At 42.4% G+C, this 22,378-nt stretch overlaps 1 long non-coding RNA gene across 1 annotated transcript; it reads left to right on the plus strand.

Annotated features, from left to right (window-relative positions):
* Positions 1 to 13,142: 13,142 nt before the first annotated feature.
* On the plus strand, positions 13,143 to 17,313 carry LOC115134814 (uncharacterized). Its single transcript, XR_003864388.2, has 6 exons — positions 13,143 to 13,293; positions 13,372 to 13,508; positions 13,796 to 14,125; positions 14,300 to 14,479; positions 14,582 to 14,709; positions 14,793 to 17,313. It is a non-coding gene; the product is annotated as an uncharacterized LOC115134814 (long non-coding RNA).
* The last annotated feature ends 5,065 nt before the right edge of the window (positions 17,314 to 22,378 follow it).

Raw genomic sequence — 22,378 nt, forward strand, 5'->3', positions numbered from 1 at the left:
AACTAGACACTGTAATGTACTTGTTCTCTTGCTCACTTGTGCACTGGGGCCTCTCACTCCTCTTTCTATTCTGGTTAGAGCCAGTTTGCGCTGTTCTGTGAAGGGAGTAATACACAGCGTTGTACGAGATCTTCAGTTTCTTGGCAATTTCTCGCATGGAATAGCCTTCATTTCTCAGAACAAGAATAGACTGACGAGTTTCAGAAGAAAGGTCTTTGTTTCTAGCCATTTTGAGCCTGTAACCGAACCCATAAATGCTGATGCTCCAGACACTCAACTAGTCTAAAGAAGGCCAGTTGTATTGCTTCTTTAGTCAGAACAACAGTTTTAACATAATTGCAAAAGGGTTTTCTAATAATCAATTGGCCTTTTAAAATTATAAACTTGGATTAGCTAACACATTGTGCCATTGGAACACAGGAGAGATGGTTGCTGATAAAGGGCCTCTGTATGCCTAAGTAGATATTCCATAAAAAATCTGTCGCTTCCAGCTACAATAATCATTTACAACATGAACAATGTCTACACTGTATTTCTGACCAATTTGATGTTATTTTAATGGACAAAAGAAATAGACATTTCCATGTTTTTGAAAGAAAAGCTAAGTGACCACAAACCTTTGAACGGTAATGTGCATATTACCTCAATTACCTCGACTAACCGGTGCCCCCCCGCACATTGACTCTGTACCGGTACCCCCTGAATATAGCCTCGCTATTGTTATTTTACTGCTGCTCTTTAATTATTTGTTACTTTTATGTCTTATTATTGTTTTGGGATATTATTTTTTTTTCACTACATTGTTGGTTAAGGGCTTGTAAGGATTTCACTGTAAGGTCTACAACTGTTGTATTCGGCACATGTGACTAATAATATTTGATTTGATTTTTAAAAATACAGTGGGTAAGATGTGACTCTGACGTATATGAGGAGATCATTGTTTTGTTTCTTTGACATTCAGATGCTGAACTACAACCTGCTGTAGCCGAGAGGACAAAACATTTACTTTGTTTGGGAAGTAATCTAATTCTTTCACTACCAATTTATTAAGCTAGTCACTTTCTGTAGAATAAAATATGTTTAAACCCAGACAGCTTTTAGGGAAACACTTGTGGCCTTCTTTCGTTGGAGTAAGCCATGGAAGAAGAGTAGCCAGCAGTTAAAGCTTATATTTTTCTGAATCAGTAGGCCTACTCTGTTTGGTGTAGAAAGGTAGGCCTAGCTTCTTAAAGTACCATGCTCAGATTTCTAATGATGGCTCAGATTTCATTATTAGTAAAAATGGACAGTTTTGTTAGAAACAAAACACACTAATTTGGCATAAGAAAATATAAGAAAATGAACACAGGCCTATTTTTCTGTCCATTCTTAGCCTGTAATTTGTCATATTCTTTAATAAAAAGTAGACCTCTCATAACCCCTCAATTCGAGTGTTGGTTGTAATTTAACAGCCCTTCACTGACACGGCAGTAGGCTATTTAAAGAGTGGATGGAGGTGACATAGAATTGCATGAAATGTTTATAAAGGGCTTTTTTGTTCTTCTCAGACCTGCAAATACAATGATCGATTCATGCAATGCTTTTACTATATATGAGATCTTTCTACCCCTAAACTTGTCCATGGTGGTCTGCAACCCCACAACCTTCTGGCCCGCAACCCTGTGCGCTATCAAAATTCCTGCGTTGCCATGTAATACTTAGAGGATGAAGAACAGTTTCTAAAAATGGTCTGTCCAAGAAGTGAGGGTATAGATTAGAACTATAGACATGTTCTCTGCTATCCACTTTACATTTGAATGAATATTTTGGGTATAGGTAAAGGTTGCTTGTTTTTTTAAGCGTTCAGGGAGGGTTTAGGTAAATATATTTTGCTGAAGTGAGGGCCATCCATTTTCATTTCAGAGAGGTCTGATTTTCTCCATGTAAGACTTATTACATTCACTCTCTGAAGGAAAAAAATATATATATAGCTAGCATCTTTTAAAATTAAGGCAACTTAGCTAGCTAGTCTTGTGGGCTATATTGTGAGCTAACTAGCAAACTGGCTAGTTATTTATGCTGGTTGTTAGCTTGCAAAACTAATATTTATATAATTCTAACACTTAATGTTTTGTGGATAATATTTACATTTACAGAGCTCCATTCCTGACAGGCTGAATAGATTAGCTTTCAGATTCAATAGAAGCCTCAGAGGCTGATAAGGCAGTATGCTGCCTTGTAGGCTATTTAATGTGCAAAGCTCCTTGCAGGCATATTAGCCAGCAAAGTGCCTTATAGGCTGATGCATATGATCCAGTGGGTGAGCTCTATTCCAAACGGTTTATTGTCACACACTAAATAGGTACAGTGAAATATATTGTTTTAGAGGGTCAGCCAGAGTAGTACGGTGCCCCTCAAACAAATTAGAGTTGAAGGAGAATTTCACAATGGCTCTGCCACTTAGATAATCATATCTAATGTTAACAACATTACGTTTTAGTCATAAATAAATAAAAACTCCCCAGCGATCTCAAACGGGTCGTCTTTTAATTTCACTGTTAGAATCCGAAAGTTCCTACTTCCAGTCTATTTGTCTGCTCATAGTTTAGGCAAGTCACTTGGCTCCATAACCTCACATCTCTCGCTATGCAGGCGACACACAATTAACACCCAAGTGCATGTCTGGCAGACATATCCTAGACGGATCACCACCTCAACCACAAACTCCTGCATTCATAGCAAATGTACAGGGAAAGTACTCAGACTCCTTGACTTTTTTCACATTTTGTTACATTACAGCCTTATTCTAAAATCAATTTAAAAAAAAAATGTCCCTCATCAATCTACATACAATAACCAAAAATGACAAAGCGAAAACAGGTTTTTAGAAATGTTTGCAAATGTATTTAAAAAGAAAAACAGAAATACCTAAGTATTCTATGAGACACGAAATAAAACTCAGGTGCATCGGGTTTCCGTTCATCATCTTTGAGATGTTTCGACAACTTGATTGATTCTTCTAGAGAAGTTCTGAGGTCACAGACTTGCTTGCTACTAGCTACTTGGTGTGTTGTTCATTCAGTTTTTATAACTAGCCCAAGGTTTTGGAAAGCCCCATCTACCTAGGGGGCGGAATCTACTGTATATATATTTTTTTACAATACGAAACATACACATACAAATGACAGTATACAAACACACACAAACATCAACAACATTAGCCTGCCCAGACTCACCTGCTCACACCCCCATCTCCAGCACCTGCATCACTCTCTGCCACATGGCCTCAAACTGCATCATTTTGGTTCTCTCCGTCACCCACACTCTTTCAACATTTAGATAATAAAGCATTTGACCTTTCCATTGTGTTAACAATGGAGCATTGGTTGATTTCCAGTATTTAAGTATACATTTTTTCAGGATCATTGATGATCATTGATGAGAACCCATCTGGTATCTAACTGCACCCTCAATGGCCATGTCTTGAAATATGCAGACAGTCAAATTATTAGTAGATGTACATTGTAATACTTCTGACAGTCAACTTTATAACTCTGCCCATAACTTTTGGACTTCATAGCATTCCCAGAAGACATGGATTATTGCGTCATTGTTAGTTTTACATTTAAGACATGACTCTACCGTTATGCTATAGATTTAGGGAATTTTGTATAATACAGTTGAAGTCGGAAGTTTACATACACTTAGGTTGGAGTCATTAAAACTCGTTTTTCAACCACTCTACAAATTTCTTGTTAACAAACTATAGTTTTGGCAAGTTGGTTAGGACATCTACTTTGTGCATGGCACAAGTCATTTTTCCAACAATTGTTTACAGACAGATTATTTCACTTATAATTCACTGTATCACAATTCCAGTGGGTCAGAAGTTTACATACACTTTGCACATTGCATACAACTGCACATGGGGACAAAGATTGTACTTTTTGGAGAAATGTCCTCTGGTCTGATGAAACAAAAATAGAACTGTTTGGCCATAATGAAAATCGTTATGTTTGGAGGAAAAAGGGGGAAGCTTCCATGCCGAAAAACCCCATCCTAACCGTGAAGCACGAGGGTGGCAGCATCATGTTGTGGGGGTGTTTTGCTGCAGGAGGGACTGGTGCACTTCACAAAATAGATGGCATCATGAGGTAGGAAAATGATGTGGATATATTGAAGCAACATAAAGCTTGGTCGCAAATGGGTTCAAGCTTGGTCGCAAATGGGTCTTCCAAATGGACAATGACCCCAAGCATACTTCCAAAGTTGTGGCAAAACAGCTTAAAGATCACAAACTCAAGGTATTGGAGTGGCCATTACAAAGCCCTGATCTCAATCCTATAGAAAATATGTGGGCAGAACTGAAAAAGCTTGTGCGAGCAAGGAGGCCTACAAACCTGACTCAGTTACACCAGCTCTGTCAGGAGGAATGGGCCAAAATTCACCCAACCTATTGTGGGAGGTTACCCGAAACGTTTGATCCAAGTTAAACAATTTAAAGGCAATGCTACCAAATACTAATTGAGTGTATGTAAACTTCTGACCCACAGGGAATGTGATGAAAAAAATAAAAGCTGAAATAAATCATTCAACTCTTATTCTGACATTTCACATTCAAATAAAATAAAGTGGTGATCCTAACTGACCTAAGACAGGGAATTTACTCTGATTAAATTTCAGGAATTGTGAAAAACTGAGTTGAAATGTATTTGGCTAAGGTGTATCTAAACTTCCAACTTGAACTGAATATTCTGTACATTAGTTTATAATGGATTAAGCATACATTTTTGTTAACGGTAATGTCATTAGTTATGTTCCAACATTCCCTCCATCTTGTGCCGATATCAGTTCTTTTTATGTCTTGGTTACAGCAGCTCATTTTCTTTCTAAGAGATTGTCAGTTGGATAGGCTCACTGCAAGGTTTTGTATATCTTACCTATCATATGAATATAATTTTCAGACTCAAATAGGATTCCCTTAAGATTGCTATCATGTTCAAAAGATTTCAAAATACAATTTTGTGATATGAAACTCTTAACTTGCAAGGGTTTGAAAATAGCTACATTGGTCAGTCCAAAATGGTTTTTTAATTCTGTCAATGGAGATTTTTCTTTCTTTCTTATTACCAAGTCATTTAGAGTTTCTATGTCTTTAGTTTTCCATGTGGACCAATTTATCGGTGAATTCTAAAAAGCTTTCCATAGGGTTGTGTTTTTTGGGAGTGATATTGATTCTTGTAGAATATGTTTAATTTTCTTCCATATTGTTATACTGTTCTTAAAACTATGAAGTTGTTCATGTTCTTAACTTTATCATTTAAACATGTGAACAAGATTCTGGGTATGAGTATGCACCCATTGTTCTTCTTAAGTGCATTTAACTGTACGGTAACTTCGGAAAGTATTCAGACCCCTTTACTTTTTCCACATTGTTACGTTATAGCCTTACTCTAAAATATATATAAAAACATCTCAGCAATCTACAAACAATACCTCATAATGACAAAGGGAAAAAAACGTTTTTTCACATTTATTTTTGTAAATGTATTAAATATAAACAGAAATACCTTTTTTACATAAGTATTCAGGCCCATTGCTATGAGGCTTACAATTGAACTCCGGTGCATCCTGTTTTCATTCATCATCGTTAAAATGTTTCTACAACTTGATTGGAGTCCATCTGTGGTAAATTCAATTGATTGGACATGATTTGGAATGGCACACTCCTGTCTATATAAGCAAAAGCCAAGCCATGAGGTCGAAGAGATTGTCAGTAGAGCTCAGAGACAGGATTGTGTCATGGCACAGATCTGGGGAAGGGAACCAAAAACATTTCTGCAGCATTGAAGGTCCCCAAGAACACAGTGGCCTCCATCATTCTTAAGTGGAGGAAGTTTGGAACCACCAAGGGTCTTCCTAGAGCTTGCCACCCGGCCAAACTGATCAATCAGGGGAGAAGGGCCTTGATCAGGGAAGCAAGAACCTGATGGTCACTCTGAAAGAGCTCTAGAGTTCCTCTGTGGTGATGGGAGAAACTTCCAGAAGGACAACCATCTCTGCAGCACTCCACCAATCAGGCATTTATGGTAGAGGGGCCAGGTGGAAGCCACTCCTCAGTAAAAGGCACATGACAGCCTGCTTGGAGTTTGCCAACAGGCACCTAAAGACTCTCAGACCATGAGAAACAAGATTCACTGATCTAATGAAACCAAGATTGAACTCTTTGGCTTGATTGCCAAGCATCACATCTGGAGGAAACCTGGTGGCATCATCATGCTGTGGGGATGTTTTTCAGCGGCAGGGACTGGGAGACTAGTCAGGATCGAGGCAAAGATGAGCAGAGCAAAGTTTAGATAGATCCTTGATGAAAACCTGCACCAGAGTGCTCAGGACCTCAGACAGGGATGAAGGTTCACATTCCAACAGGACAACGACCCTAAAAATTCAGCCAAGACAATGCAGGAGTGGTTTTGGGACAGTCTCTGAAGGTCCTTGAGTGGCCCAGCCAAAGTCCGGACTTGAACCCGATCGAACATCTCTGGAGAGACGTGAAAATAGCTGTGCAGCAATGATCCCCATCCAACATGCCAGTTCTTCAAAGGATCTGCAGAGAACAATGGGAGAAACTCCCTATATACAGGTGTGCCAAGCTTACAGCGTCATATCCAAGAAGACTTGATGCTGTAATCGCTGCCAAAGTCTTTCAACAAAGTACTGAGTAAATGGCGACAGAGAGGATGGCTGACGCTTTACGTGCTCCTAACCAACTGTTACTTAGTTTGTTTTTTTAACGTTGTTTATAACTTATTTTTTTTGCCATCCGTTCTATTGGCAAACATGCAATCATTGTAAAATAAAAATTGGTGTCCTACGAGCAAGATTAAACTACCAACGGGACATTGAAAACTGTAATATCTTATGTTTCACCCATCTGGCGGGTTTTACACTGTATTGGCAGGATAGAACTGCAGCCTATGGTAAGACGGGTGGTGGTCTATGTGTATTTGTAAACAACAGCTGGTGCATGATATCTAAGGAAGTCGAGGTTTTGCTCACCTGAGGTAGAGTATCTCATGATAAGCTGTAGAGCACACTATCTACCTAAAGAGTTTCTGTATTTTTAGTAGCTGTCTACATACCACCACAGACCGATGCTGGCACTAAGACTGCACTCAATGAGCTTTATACTGCCATAAGCAAACAGGAAACCGCTAATCCAGAGGCGGTGCTCCTAGTGGCCAGGGACTTTAACGCAGGGAACTTAAATCCATTTTACCACATTTCCACCAGCATGTTAAATGTGCAACCATTCAGGTGACCAGTCAGTGATTCTCATCCTCGACCATGAGATGGTAGGGTTATGGCGTTGAAGCCAAGGTAGGCCGAGGATGATCTTCTGAACTGGTGCACTGGTGATGGAGAAGGGGATGTTTTCCTGGTGATTGGGCTCCACGGTGAGGGTGAGTGGTTGAGTCAGGTTCCAGATAATTATGGCCAATAGACAAGACCTTGAACCGGAAAAGGGGAGAGCAGGTTGATGGTAATGTTGAGAGAGGAGGCAAGGGTCTGATCCATAAAGTTCCCTGCGGCGCCGGAATCCACTAAAGCTGTAGACACAGGGCATGAGGGACAGTCAGCCACAGTGATGGGTACTAAAAAGAGTCTAACAGGAAGAGCAGTAGCTGGAATACTCCCTCCTGGCCCAGGGGATGGAACATCACGTGACGGTCCCTCTGCCCTAGTGGATCCCGGATTCTGAAGTACTGGACACCACTGGAGCTGGTGCCCTAATTGCCGCGTCGTTCCGCCGCGGGAAGGCGTGTGACCTCTACCTCCATGGGTTCAGGCTCTGATCCTGAACACTCGCCGAAGGAGGGAGAGAAGCAATGGAGATGCTGGGGCATTGAGTTTTCAATATTGGTCAGGTATATCAGGAGATCATTTTTAAATAAGTTCATTTTATATTCATGTTTACCAATACGAGTTACGTTACGTTTGGGTCCTGTCTATATTTTCCTACAAGCGGTTCAATTGCAAATGGGTGGAAAGTTGAAAGATTCAAAAGTTTTGAAGGGTAGCCCAGTGGTTAGAGCGTTGGGCTGGTAACCAAAAGGTTGCAAGTTCGAATCCCCGAGCAGACAAGGTACAAATATGTCGTTCTGTCTTTGAACTAGGCCGTCATTGAAAGTAAGAATTTGTTCTTAACTGACTTGCCTAGTTAAATAAAGGTAAAATAAAAAATCAACAGCCATTATTGATAAATCTTGTTTTTTAGCGTATTGTATTAAAACTCAATCTCCCCCAGTGTTTCAATAAATACCTTGGTTACCTCATCCCAGTTCCTTGTCTGAGTCTGCACTTGGGTTCACCTGTTTCGCTCCGTGTAACACATGACAGGGTTTTTCTTTATTTTTACTATTTTCTACAATGTAGACATCAAAACTATGAAATAATACACATGGAATCATGTAGTAACCCAAAAAGTGTTATTTTGCTGATATTATTTAGCTATTTTAATTTAAATACTTGACACTTTCAGTGTAACATAAAAAGCAACAGTTTTGATTGTGTGCAGCTAATGTTAGAGTTACTTGCGTTTCACTTTTTGCACGTCTTTGCTAGACGCAGTTAGTCTGTTCCACGTGGTGGTTCCACGCGTGTGTCATTTCAGCACCAAGCTTTTTTTTTAGCCTCACGCTAGTTTATTCTCTTTATTTCAGCTGCTTACTATATATTGAGGACTAATCTGATTAAGGTGAGTTGTTTATTTAGCCAAATTATAACTACATTTTTGACTTTAGGGTGATGCTTACAGATACATATTGTGACCATTGCATCGGCAGCTAGCTAGTCTAGCTAACTTCGTTTCCCACTCACGTTATCACCAGTTGATTTTGGCGGGCTTGTAAGACTGCTCCTCGAACATGACAATATAATATAGTGACTAGCTGGAATTACGAGTGTATTTTACTGGCCTAATTAGGCTGTCCATATTTCAGGACAGTGAATATGAATTGAATCGTCTGTTTGCTGTAGTTTGGGACCTGCTTCAAGTAATATCAGTTGTGGTCATGAATAGTATGTTGTGGTCATGATCCAATATTTTCAGAATATACATTGAAATGAGCTTTGCTAAGTAAAGGGTTATTGGTGAAAATGTTTGTAGTCGTCCTGATATAATGTTGTGATTGAAATACAAATGTAATGCCTTTTCATCCATTTTGGTCTTATTTCGGACCATTAACTGCTTTCAGACCTAGTCATGCTGATCAGGGTGAAATTCAATGGTGAACAAAAATGTCAAGATCATTGACCTGACACTTGAAAACCTTTTGATTGGAGGTAAACTTTTCATTTGTGATTGGAAATAAATGTATTGTGGTCATACATTTACAAGTCAGTATGATTACTCTTACCATTACGATTGTAATTGTAGGTTGTTTTAATGTTTGTCATTTGAGATCCCACTTACTAGTTTATCAGAGGCCAAGCTATATGATGGGTCCAGAACTGAAGTTGATGGGGATGTTTGAGGAGGTAGTGAAATGGCCAGATCTTGGTGTTCTCAAGCTCACACTGAACAACGATGCTAAAGGTATGTCTTGGTTACTTGTGGCATCACTTTCAATATAACCATACACGTGACATGCCTGTATTGTCATCTTTGTGTATTTCAGAATCTTCCCTGATGAGACATGTCTCTGCCAGTTCTGTGATGGGTGGTTCAGACCATTGCATCGGAATCCTACCGCAAGCTCTGAACCTTTTCCCCGGATCATCGCAGCTAGCTAGCTGTAATCCGAGTGGCTACTCCCGGTCCCAAAGCAAGCACCAGTTAGCCTGGAGCTAGACCCATCTCCCGGCTAGCCAAAGAGGTACACCAGCCAATTCTTGAGCTACAATACCTCTTTTGCCAATTGGCCTTGACCATTTACTGCCGACCCGGAGCCCCTCTGATCCATCACGACTGGTCTGCCGACGTAACCGTCTGAGGGGTTTCAACAGGCTCTTCCATTGCGATGTCGCCGGAGGCCCATCTGCTTGCCCCGGCCCGTTTGCTGTCTGAATCGCCGTGTCTCCAGCTCGCCTAGCGTATTAGCGACTACTCAATCAGGTCTATTGCCACTCATTGGACCCTATGATCACTCGGCTACACATGCTGCTCCCCAATGTCAATATGCCTTGTCTATTGCTTTTCTGGTTAGTGATTTTTTTTTCTTATTTCACTGTAGAGCCCCCAGCCCTGCCCAATATGCCTTAGATAGGCCTTTTGTTCCACCCTCCACACATGCGGTGACCTCACCTGGCTTAACTGGTGCCTCTAGAGACATAACCCCTCTCATCATCAATCAATGCCTAGGTTTACCTCCACTTTACTCACATGCTACCATAACCTTGTCTATACATTATGCCTTGAATCTATTCTTCCACGCCCAGAAATCTGCTCCTTTTACTCTCTGTTCCGAATGCACTAGACGACCAGTTCTTATAGCCTTTAGCTGTACCCTTATCCTACTCCTCCTCTGTTCCACTGGTGATGTAGAGGTTAACCCAGGCTCTGCAGCCCCCAGCACCACTCCCATTCCCCAGACACTCTCATTTGTTGACTTCTGTAACTGCAAAAACCTTGGTTTCATGCATGTTAACATTAGAAGCCTCCTCGCTTTGTTTTATTCACTGCTTTAGTACACTCCAACAACCCTGATGTCTTAGCTGTGTCTGAATCCTGGCTTAGGAAGGCCACCAAAAATCCAGAAATTTCCATCCCAACTACAACATGCAGAGTTCTGCAGAGTTCTGTCATACCCTCCAGGTCTGCCCAAACAGTTCGAGCTTCTACTTTAAAAAATCCACCTTCCCAGAAACAAGTCTCTCACCATTGCCGCTTGTTATAGACCCCCCTCGGCCCCCAGCTGTGCCATGGACACCATATGTGAATTGATTGCCCCCCATCTATCTTCAGAGTTCGTACTGTTAGGTGACCTAAACTTTGATATGCTTAAACCTAAATTCCGGACATCCTACAATCTAAGCTAGATGCCCTCAATCTCACAAATTATCAAGGAACCTACCAGGTACAACCCTAAATCCGTAACCATGGGCACCCTCTTAGATATCAACCTGACCAACTTCCCCTCTAAATACACCTCTGCTGTCTTCAACTAGGATCTCAGCGATCACTGCCTCATTGCCTGCGTCCGTAATGGGTGCGCGTTCAAACGACCACCCCTCATCACTGTCAAATGCTCCCTAAAACACTTCAGCCAGCTGGCCTTTCTAATCGACCTGGCCTGGGTGTCCTGGAAGGATATTGACCTCATCCTGTCATTAGAGGATGCCTGGTTGCGCTTTAAACACGCTTTCCTCGCCATCTTAAATAAGCATGCCCCATTCAAAAAATGTAGAACTAAGAACAGATACAACCCTTGGTTCACCCCAGACTTGACTGCCCTTGACCAGCATAAAAACATCCTTTGGTGCACTGTATTAGCATGGAATAGCCCCGCGATATGCAACTTTCAGTGAAGTCAGGAACCAACATACACAGTCCGTTAGGAAAGCTAAGGCTAGCTTTGTCAAACAGAAATTTGCATCCTTTAGCACTAATTCCAAAGGTTTTGGGACACTGTAAAGTCCATGGAGAATAAGAGCACCTCCTCCCAGCTGCCCACTGCACTGAGGATAGGAAACACTGTCACCACCAATAATTCTGCCATAATCGATCATTTCAAGAACCGTTTTTCTACGGCTGGCCATGCTTTCCACCTGGCTACCCCTACCCCGGCCAACAGCTCTGCACCCCCTGCAGAAACTTGCCCAAGCCCCCATCTCCCCGCTTCTCCTTCACCCAAATCCAGACAGCTGATGTTCTGAAACAGCTGCAAAATCTGGATCCCTACAAATCAGCTGGGTTAGACAACCTGGACCCTCTCTTTCTAAAACTATCCACCAAAATTGTTGCAACATGTATTACCAGCCTGTTCAACCTCTCTTTCGTATCATCTGAGATCCACAAAGATTGGAAAGCTGCCGCGGTCATCCCCCTGTTCAAAGGGGGAGAAACTCTAGACCCAAACTGTTATAGACCTATATCTATCCTACCCTGCCCTTCTAAAATCTTCGAAAGCCAAGTTAACAAACAGATCACCGACCATTTCAAATCCCACCATACCTTTTCCACAATATCGATATCATAACCGCCATCGATAAAATTCAGTACTGGGAAGCTGTATTCATCGACCTGGCCAAGCCTTTCGACTCTGCCGATAAGAATGCGGTGATTGACAGACTCAGTAGCCTTGGTTTCTCAAATGACTACCTCGCCTGGTTCACCAACTACTTCTCAGATAGAGTTCAGTGTGTCAAATCGGAGGGCCTGCTGTCCAGACCTATGGCAGTCTCTATGGGGGTGCTACAGGGCTCAATTCTCGGGCCGACTCTTTTCTCTGTATATATCAATGATGTCGCTCTTGCTGCTTGTGATTCTCTGATCCACCTCTACGCAGAAAACACCATTCTGTACACATCTGACCCTTCTTTGGACACTGTGTTAACAAACTTCCAAACGAGATTCAATGACATACAACACTCCTACCGTGGCCTCCAACTGCTTTTAAATGCTAGTAAAACTAAATGCATGCTCTTCAACAGATTGTTGCCCGCAGCAGCCTGCCCGACTAGCATCACTACTCTGGACGGTTCTGACTTAGAATATGTGGACAACTTCACAAACCTAGGTATCTGGTTAGATTGTAAACTCTCCTTCCAGAATCACATTAGGCATCTCCAATCCAAAATGTAATCTAGAATTGTCTTCCTATTTCGCAACAAAGCCTCCTTCACTCATGCTGCCAAACATACCCTTGTAAAACTGACTATCCTACCGATCCTTGACTTCGGCGATGTCATTTACAAAATTGCCCACAACACTCTACTCAGCTAACTGGATGTTGTCTATCACAGTACCATCTATCACTCCAGTGTTGATGCTAAATTGTAATTGTTTTGCCTCTATGGCCTATTTATTGCCTTACCTCCCTACTCTTCTACATTTGCACACACTGTACATAGATTTTTCTATTGTGTTATTGACTCTACGTTTGTTTGTAACTCTGTTGTTTTTGTCGCACTGCTTTGCTTTATCTTGGCCAGGTCGCAGTTGTAAATGAGAACTTGTTCTCAACTGGCCTACCTGGTTAAATAAAGGTGAAATAAAAAAATGAAGACCATGAGTTGGTTGATGCAGTCATTTTGAGCGAGGATGGAAGCCCCTCACGAAAGCATCAAAGATCTGATGACGAGGCAAACAATGTAAGTTTGTAATTCATTCTTCAATTCACCTGCCATCAAATGGATTTTTCACTGCTGTTTTTAAATTTTTTTTTACAGCTAATAGAGAGCATACTGAAGGAAAAGCCTGGTGGAGAGGTTGTCGTCAAGGAGTACTACAAAACTAAAAGCCTGATTGACTGCACCAGACGAAAGATGATCAATATTCTTGTTTCGGCGATGACAGACTCTCACGGGTAAGTTTAAAGTAAAGATGCATAATGAAAATTGTTGAGCATTACTAGCTCTCATATCTGCTGAATGTTAAAAATGACTTCTGTATCAGTATCTCAGTCACATAGTTGGTTAGCCTAATGCTTACCATCCACTGCTATTGGTAGAAGATTTCTCTTGTATCAATTCGATGAGCATGATACTGATTCAAAAATCACTCCTGATATTTAGCTTACTGGGGACCAAAGCAAATAGGATTTGGTTATTTGTTTTTTCTTTCAAGATTAGTAACCATGTTCCTTTTCTTAAGGAACAATATTACGACCCTAATATTAAAGGGTACCTCTCGTATAGAATGAAAACCGTTCAGAGGTATTTGGCTTCATCTGAGAAACGGCCCACTCAACTATACTATGGAGGGCCAGCTGCTGAGAGGGAGTCCAGTTCATCCACTTTGGCTACCCTGAGTGAAGACCGGTGCAGAGATGCCATTCCTCTTATGAAGCATTGTTCTGATGAAGAAACAGTCAAACAGAAGATGAGATTGACCTTTGAGTACAGGAAGAAGATGACCCACGACCCGAGTAAATGCTCCACCATCCTAACCGAATTTCCACGCTTTCTGGATGTGAAGGGCTTGGTAAGACTTTTATTGTGTTTAATCTCTAGATGCCAATTCAGGTTGGCCAGTAAATTTAAACAAAAACAACACTTCCGTAATAGTAGTTAAATTAATGTGTAGGCTGGTGATTTACTCAAACTCTGTTTTGGAGGTTAAAATTGAACGTTTTGTTCTTTGTCTTATTTGTTTCAGATTGAACAGTGTTTTGTGCTGCTGTTTGAAGAGGGAACATCACGTTTTTGGAGAGGTGACCAACTATATTCAAGCAAAAGATCATCATGATAAGCAAGTCCACTCAGGGAGCTGAACTCCAGGAGCTGATCCAGATGGCAGATTCTGCAGTTAATGAGGGAGCTGACATGAATGCTGACGGTTAGATTATCATAATTTATCATTTATATTTCAAATAACTCTGAAATGTTAATGTCACTGATGGAATTGACCATTTTAAATCAGGATCTTTAATTTGTTTAGGATGGGACGATAACTTTTCCTTCATCCTTCTCCTGCTCCATTTGATTCCTCCTTCATCACAAGGCCGCAAAAGACCAGGCAAGATGTCTGCATCCCAAGCTGAACAGCATCTTGGGATATTGCAAAAGGTTTGTATTGACATTCTTATTCTTGGACAGTGCTGCAGCCGTTATGATGAACTAATGAAGGTGTTTGTTTTTTTTCGAACCAGTATCCAAGAGCACCTTGATGCGATTGACCAGAGCCGCCAACCATATCTTCTTGCTGTCGGCACCAGGAAGAGCAGCATCCATACATACTTCATCATCCTGGACAAGCAAACCTTGCCGTGCAAGTCAATGAGCTCTCTTGGTGCCTTCAATGACCTTTTCATGGTACTGCTTAAAATACAATTCTGCGCAACATGTACACCTTCATACAGACAACTGTGTACAACATAGACATTGGGAAGGTTAAGGAGGCTCCAAGGGTTGCTGAGCTCAGAGCTAGACTCCTGCTCTAATGCTGATTAAATTATGATGATATGTTTTGTTTGCCATGCTAGTCATGGAAGTACCAACTTGCTTGTGAAGCATCTCAAGTTGATGCATGGAATGTGCCCTGGTAGAACTCTTAGACTAAAATGTGGTCAAGTAGATTTGTGTATTTGGTACATTTTCAGGCTTTAAGGAAGCATTTAAACTGGGCACATTCCGGAGACTGACAAATTTTGTTAAACGCTAACTTGGATGCTAATACAGCAGTTGATATCAGCCAAGTAATCCGAATTCTAGTTGCAACCATGTTGTACCAATATCTAACAAGAACACACTTGATATGTGTGAGTCTGCTATTGCACAACTCCAGGCTGCAGGTGTAGGTCAGACGACTGTAAATAGTTGTGTATCTTCCATGGAAGAAGCGGTTCAAGAGATACAGGGTCAAGTTAAAACAACCACTCTTACATGTATATCTTCAAAAGACACAAACTATCAGAAAAATTCAACATTCTTTTCAGAATATTGAAAATCCTTTCACATTGTTGAATTCGGTATCATAACAAAGTGCTTATATCATAAAATTAAGAACAGTTCAACCAGTTGAGAAAGTCATTGGTGTTAGATTTGACAATAGAATAAACAAAACTACTGGAACTTATGATCAAATAGTCAGAACTGATACATTGTCTTACATTCTAATTCTCCAGGCATTGCAGTCAATTTTGAAGAACCCAAACACAAGTGACATGTTTAACTCAGGGCACAATTTTAAAGATGGGAGTTTACTTTGATTTGTAAGCTGGACTATACAGTGGGGCAAAAAAGTATTTAGTCAGCCACCAATTGTGCAAGTTCTCCCACTTAAAAAGATGAGAGGCCTGTAATTTTCATCATAGGTACACTTCAACTATGACAGACAAAATGAGAAAAAGAAATCCAGAAAATGTTAATACATTTATTTTGCCCCACTGTATATGAAGAGACATCTTCTCTTTTCTAAAAAGAGAAATGCATAGCAAATTCAACTGTTTTATGATGGGGTGTCAGGTAGCCTAGTGGTTAGAGCTTTGGGCCAGTAACCAAATGTTTGCTAGATTGAATCCCTGAGCTGACATTCTTGAGCCAATAGTAAGCCATTTGAAAGTGCTTGAGACAGAGGGTATTGAAGTTCCCTTCTTCAGTGGTCGTATACATGGCAGTAACTGGAGATAATCTTGGTATACATTGCCTGTTTGGTTTTGTGGAATCATTTAGTGCTCGTTATTGTTGCCGTTTTTGCCTCACTGAGAAAGTGGATTTTCAAACTGTGTTCTCTGAGGATAACCCAAGAGTGACTTTATGAAAAAAACACATGCACTCAGACCCTTGTCAAACCCAACACTACCTCATGTGTGCGGTGTGAAGCATGCTTGCTTATTGAACTCTCTGCAGTACTTAGTTACTACAGACAATTATTCTGTTGATATAATGCATGACATTTTATGAATTGCACAATGTTCGGTAACTTGTGTTACAGCATATACAAGCCAACTTTGTGACTGCTAAAGATGTGTACGGTAGAGTTCATTCATTTAACTATGGCTACACAGAGAGGAGGAATTGTCCACCTGTAGTCAAATTGGATGATGGGAGCAATGATTTGGGTCTAAATGCTATTCAGTCTTGGTGTCTTCTCTGTAATTTGCCATTGATATTTGGTGATGTGGTACAGAAACATGAAAAATACTGGCAGCTGCTTCTGTTACTACTAAAAATGGTAAATATTGTGTTTTCTCCTATACTAACAGAGGGCATAACTATCTATCTGAAGCAATTAATTGCTGAACATCCTAGGCTTTTCAAGTATTTGTTTCCTGATAGAAATCTGTTACCTGTAATGGTTTTCCGTTGAAGGAGAGGAGGACCAAAGCGCAGCGTGGTTAGTGTTCAACATGTTTAATAAAGACATTAAACATGAACACTACAAAAATACCAAAACAATACATGTGAAAAACCGAAACAGTCCTATCTGGTGCATCGACACAAAGGCAGAAGACAACCACCCCAAAAAAACACAACACAAAACAAGCTACCTAAATATGGTTCCCAATCAGAGACAATGACTAACACCTGTCTCTCATTGAGAACCATATCAGGCCAAATATAGAAATGGGAAAACTAGACACACAGCATAGAATGCCCACTCTGCTCACGTCCTGACCAACACTAAAACAAAGAAAACACAAAAGAACTATGGTCAGAACGTGACAGTACTCCCCCTGAAGGTGCGGACTCCGGCCGCAAAACCTGAACCTATAGGGGAGGGTCTGTGTGGGCATCTGTCCGCGGTGGCGGCTCTGGCGCAGGACGTGGACCCCAATCCACCATAGTCTTTGCCCGCTTTAGTCTCCTCCTAGGAACGGCAACCCTCACCGCCAACCTAGGACTGGCAACCCTACTAAAGGGCCCCACTGAACTAAACAAACTCCTCAGGACTGAGGGGTAGCTCAGGACTGAGGGGTAGCTCAGGCTGGTTGACGGCTCTGGCAGCTTCTGGCTGACTGGCGGCTCCTGGCTGACTGACGGCTCTGGCGGCTCCTGGCTGACTGACGGCTCTGGCGGCTCCTGGCTGGCTGACGGCTCCATGCTGACTGGCGGCTACATGCTGACTGGCGGCTCCTGGCTGGCTGACGGCTCTGGTGGCTCCTGCCTGGCTGGCGGCTCCTGGCTGGCTGACGGCTCTGGCAGCTCCTGGCTGGCTGACGGCTCCATGCTGACTGGCGGCTCTGGCGGCTCCATGCTGACAGGCGGCTCTGGCGGCTCCATGCAGACTGGCAGCTCATGACAGACTGGCGGCTCTGGCGGCTCCATGCAGACTGGCAGCTCATGACAGACTGGCGGCTCTGGCGGCTTGATGCAGACTGGCGGGAGACTCTGGCGGCTCCATGCGGACTGGCGGGAGACTCTGGCGGCTCAGGACGGACAGGCGGGAGACTCTGGCGGCTCAGGACAGGTGGGAGACTGGCGGCTCAGGACAGGCGGGAGACTCTGGCGGCTCTGGACAGATGAGGCGCACTGTAGGCCTGGTGCGTGGTGCCGGCACTGGTGGTACTGGGCCGAGGACACGCACCTCAGGGTGAGTGCGGGGAGGAGGAACAGGGAGTACTGGGCTCTGGACACGCACAGGAAGCCTGGAGCGGGGGGCTGCCACCGGAAGGCTGGTGCGTGTAGGTGGCACTGGATAGACCGGACCATGCAGGTGCACTGGAGCTCTTGAGCACCGAGCCTGCCCAACCTTACCTGGTTGAATGCTCCCGGTCGCCCGGAGCACTGGGCTGTGCAGTCGAACCGCAAACACCATGCGTAAGGCTGGTGCCATGTACCAAGGAGACTCACTGGAGACCAGATGCGTAGAGCCAGCTTCATGGCACCTGGCTCGATGCCCACTCTAGCCCGGCCGATACGAGGAGCTGGTATGTACCGCACCGGGCTATGCACCTGCACTGGGGACACCGTGCGCTCCACAGCATAACACGGTGCCTGCCCGGTCCCTCTCGCTCTCCGGTAAGCACAGGAAGGTGGCGCAGGTCTCCTACCTGGCTTCGCCATACTCCCTGTGTGCCCCCGCCCAAGAAATGTTTGGGGCTGACTCTCGGGCTTCCATCCGCGACGTCGTGCTGCCTCCTCATACCAGCGCCTCTCCGCCTTCGCTGCCTCCAGCTCTGCCTTGGGGCGGCGATATTCCCCTGGCTGTGCCCAGGGTCCTCTCCCGTCTAGGATTTCATCCCAAGTCCATTCCTCTAAATATTTCTGCCTCTCCTGCTGCTGAATTTATTTGCAAATTATGGTGGAAAATAAGTATTTTGTCACCTACAAACAAGCAAGATGTCTGGCTCTCACAGACCTGTAAATTCTTCTTTAAGAGGCACCTCTGTCCTCCACTCGTTACCTGTATTAATGGCACCTGTTTGAACTTGTTATCAGTATAAAAGACACCTGTCCACAACCTCAAACAGTCACACTCCAAACTCCACTATGGCCAAGACCAAAGAGCTGTCAAAGGACACCAGAAACAAAATTGTAGACCTGCACCAGGCTGGGAAGACTGAATCTGCAATAGGTAAGCAGCTTGGTTTGAAGAAATCAATTGTGGGAGCAATTATTAGGAAATGGAAGACATACAAGACCACTGATAATCTCCCTCGATCTGGGGCTCCACACAAGATCTCACCCCGTGGGGTCAAAATGATCACAAGAACGGTGAGCAAAAATCCCAGAACCACACGGGGGGACCTAGTGAATGACCTGCAGAGAGCTGGGACCAAAGTAACAAAGCCTATCATCAGAAACACACTACGCCGCCAGGGACTCAAATCCTGCAGTGCCAGACGTGTCCCCCTGCTTAAGCCAGTACATGTCCAGGCCCGTCTGAAGTTTGCTAGAGAGCATTTGGATGATCCAGAAGAAGATTGGAAGAATGTCATATGGTCAGATGAAACCAAAATATAACTTTTTGGTAAAAACTCAACTCGTCGTGTTTGGAGGACAAAGAATGCTGAGTTGCATCCAAAGAACACCATACCTACTGTGAAGCATGGGGGTGGAAACATCATGCTTTGGGGATGTTTTTCTGCAAAGGGACGAGGACGACTGATCCGTGTAAAGGAAAGAATGAATGGGGCCATGTATCGTGAGATTTTGAGTGAAAACCTCCTTCCATCAGCAAGGGCATTGAAGATGAAACGTGGCTGGGTCTTTCAGCATGACAATGATCCCAAACACACCGCCCGGGCAACAAAGGAGTGGCTTCGTAAGAAGCATTTCAAGGTCCTGGAGTGGCCTAGCCAGTCTCCAGATCTCAACCCCATAGAAAATCTTTGGAGGGAGTTGAAAGTCCATGTTGCCCAGCAACAGCCCCAAAACATCACTGCTCTAGGGGAGATCTGCATGGAGGAATGGGCCAAAATACCAGCAACAGTGTGTGAAAACCTTGTGAAGACTTACAGAAAACGTTTGACCTCTGTCATTGCCAACAAAGGGTATATAACAAAGTATTGAGATAAACTTTTGTTATTGACCAAATACTTATTTTCCATCATAATTTGCAAATAAATTCATTAAAAATCCTACAATGTGATTTTCTGGATTTTTTTTCTTCTCATTTTGTCTGTCATAGTTGAAGTGTACCAATGATGAAAATTACAGGCCTCTCTCTTCTTTTTAAGTGGGAGAACTTGCACAATTGGTGGCTGACTAAATACTTTTTTGCCCCACTGTATGTTTTGTTTGATAAAGTTCATATTTATCAAAATATGAGTTTACATTGGCGCGTTAAATTCACTAATTCTGAAAACATCCAGTGATTTTGCATAGCCACATCATTCAACAGAAATACTCATCATAAATGTAGATGATAATACAAGTTATACACATGGAATTATAGATATACCTCTGCTTAATGACACCGCTGTGTCTGATTTCAAAAAAACTTTACAGAATAAACCAGCCATGCAATAATCTGAGACGGCGCTCAGAAAAATTTGTCACAATAGCCGCCATGTTGACATCAACATAAACAAGAAATGACATGATAAATATTCCCTTACCTTTGATGATCTACATCAGAAAGTACTCCAGGAATCCCAGGTCCACAATAAATGTGTAGTTTTTTTCGATAATGTCCGTTATTTATGTCCAAATACCTTCTTTTGTTAGCACGTTTGGTATACATATCCAAACGCTCATTATGGTCAGCGTTACGTCGGACCAACTTAAAAAGTTATATTACAGGTCGAAGAAACATTTCAAACTAAGTACAGAATCAATCATTGGGATGTTTTTAACATATAGCTTCAATAAAGTTCCAACCGGAGTATTCTTTTGAGTCTTCATGAGCAATGGAACGCAAGTGGATACCATGAAGAATGCGCATGATCAAAAAATGGCTGACTGCCAGACATGATTGATTCTGCTCTCATTCACTCCCACAACACAGCAGAGGTCTCATTCAAATGTATATAGAGATCAACTGGAACCCCTAGGCAGTGCAACATCATTAATATCTCAAGGGGATTTTATTGGGGACTGCAGTGGGGACTGCAGTGAATACATACAAAGCTCAGATTTCTCACTTCCTGTTTTGATTTCTCCTCAGGATTTTGCCTGCCATATGAGTTCTGTTATACTCACAGACATCATTCAAACAGTTTTAGAAACTTTACATTATTTTCTATCCAATACCAATAATACTATGCATATAGTAGCAACTGAGACTGAGGAGCAGGCCATTTACTTTGGGCAACTTATTCATCCAAGCTACTCAATACGGCCCCCCAGCCATAATAAGTTAAATGTTTACTCCCCGTACCCGCTTTGTCCCTCCAGCGTCAGTCCGCGTGACAGAAACGTTTCCAAAAATTAAACATTTTATAACTCATAAACCAAATGTCCAAAATACTATACTTGATGACTTCCTGAAAGACTGGCCCCTGGGGGATGACCCAAGGCCGTCGGCCTGTTTTAATAACACCAGTGGACATCTAGTAAGGGACCGTACATTGCAATATGGAGATCCTCATCGATCATACAGGAAATGCCGAAGAGTGCCCTTAAAGGTATGAAGTGACCCGCGACATATGCCTAGTTTCCTGAAACGGGTCACCTAGTGTGTGGGAACTCCTTCAAGACTGTTGGAAAAGCATTCCTCGTGAAGCTGGTTGAGAGAATGCCAAGAGTGTGCAAAGCTATCATCAAGGCGAAGGGTCGCTACTTTGAAGAATCTCAAATGTAAAATATATTTTGATTTGTTTAACACTTTTTTGGTTACTACATGATTCCATATGTGTTATTTCATAATGTTCTTCACTATTATTTAAAAAATTAAGAAAAACCCTTGAATGAGTAGGTGTGTCCAAACTTTTGACTGGTAATGTATGTGTTATAAAAGCCAATTTAACGACTTGTTACGCTGTATTGCAAGTAGCCTAGTGTCTAAACGTTTCCCCGAAGCCCCATCTCTAATTAGCCTACTATTTAATTCAATTTAAAACCAAAATGTTAGGCGGAACTGGCAGCAGTAGGCTATATGATCTGTGTCAGTTTGGGTGAGTATCATTCTCTGTTTTCTTCCTACCTCGACTGCACTTCTGTCCTCTACTGCAGCGGTAGCAGCCGCTGACCTGTCAATTCTCACAGACATAGCACTCGGACCAGCAGAACCAGAACTTTTAGCAAATAAGGTGGTTAATATTTTCATACATTTAGCAGCGTCGGTCTAAGTTGGTCTCTAAGTATCGGTACTGTCTTTCCGTTTTTTTTAGATATTTTATTCTGACTGAGT

The sequence above is a fragment of the Oncorhynchus nerka genome, linkage group LG9a, assembly GCF_034236695.1.
Source record: "Oncorhynchus nerka isolate Pitt River linkage group LG9a, Oner_Uvic_2.0, whole genome shotgun sequence".
Lineage (NCBI taxonomy): Eukaryota > Metazoa > Chordata > Actinopteri > Salmoniformes > Salmonidae > Oncorhynchus > Oncorhynchus nerka.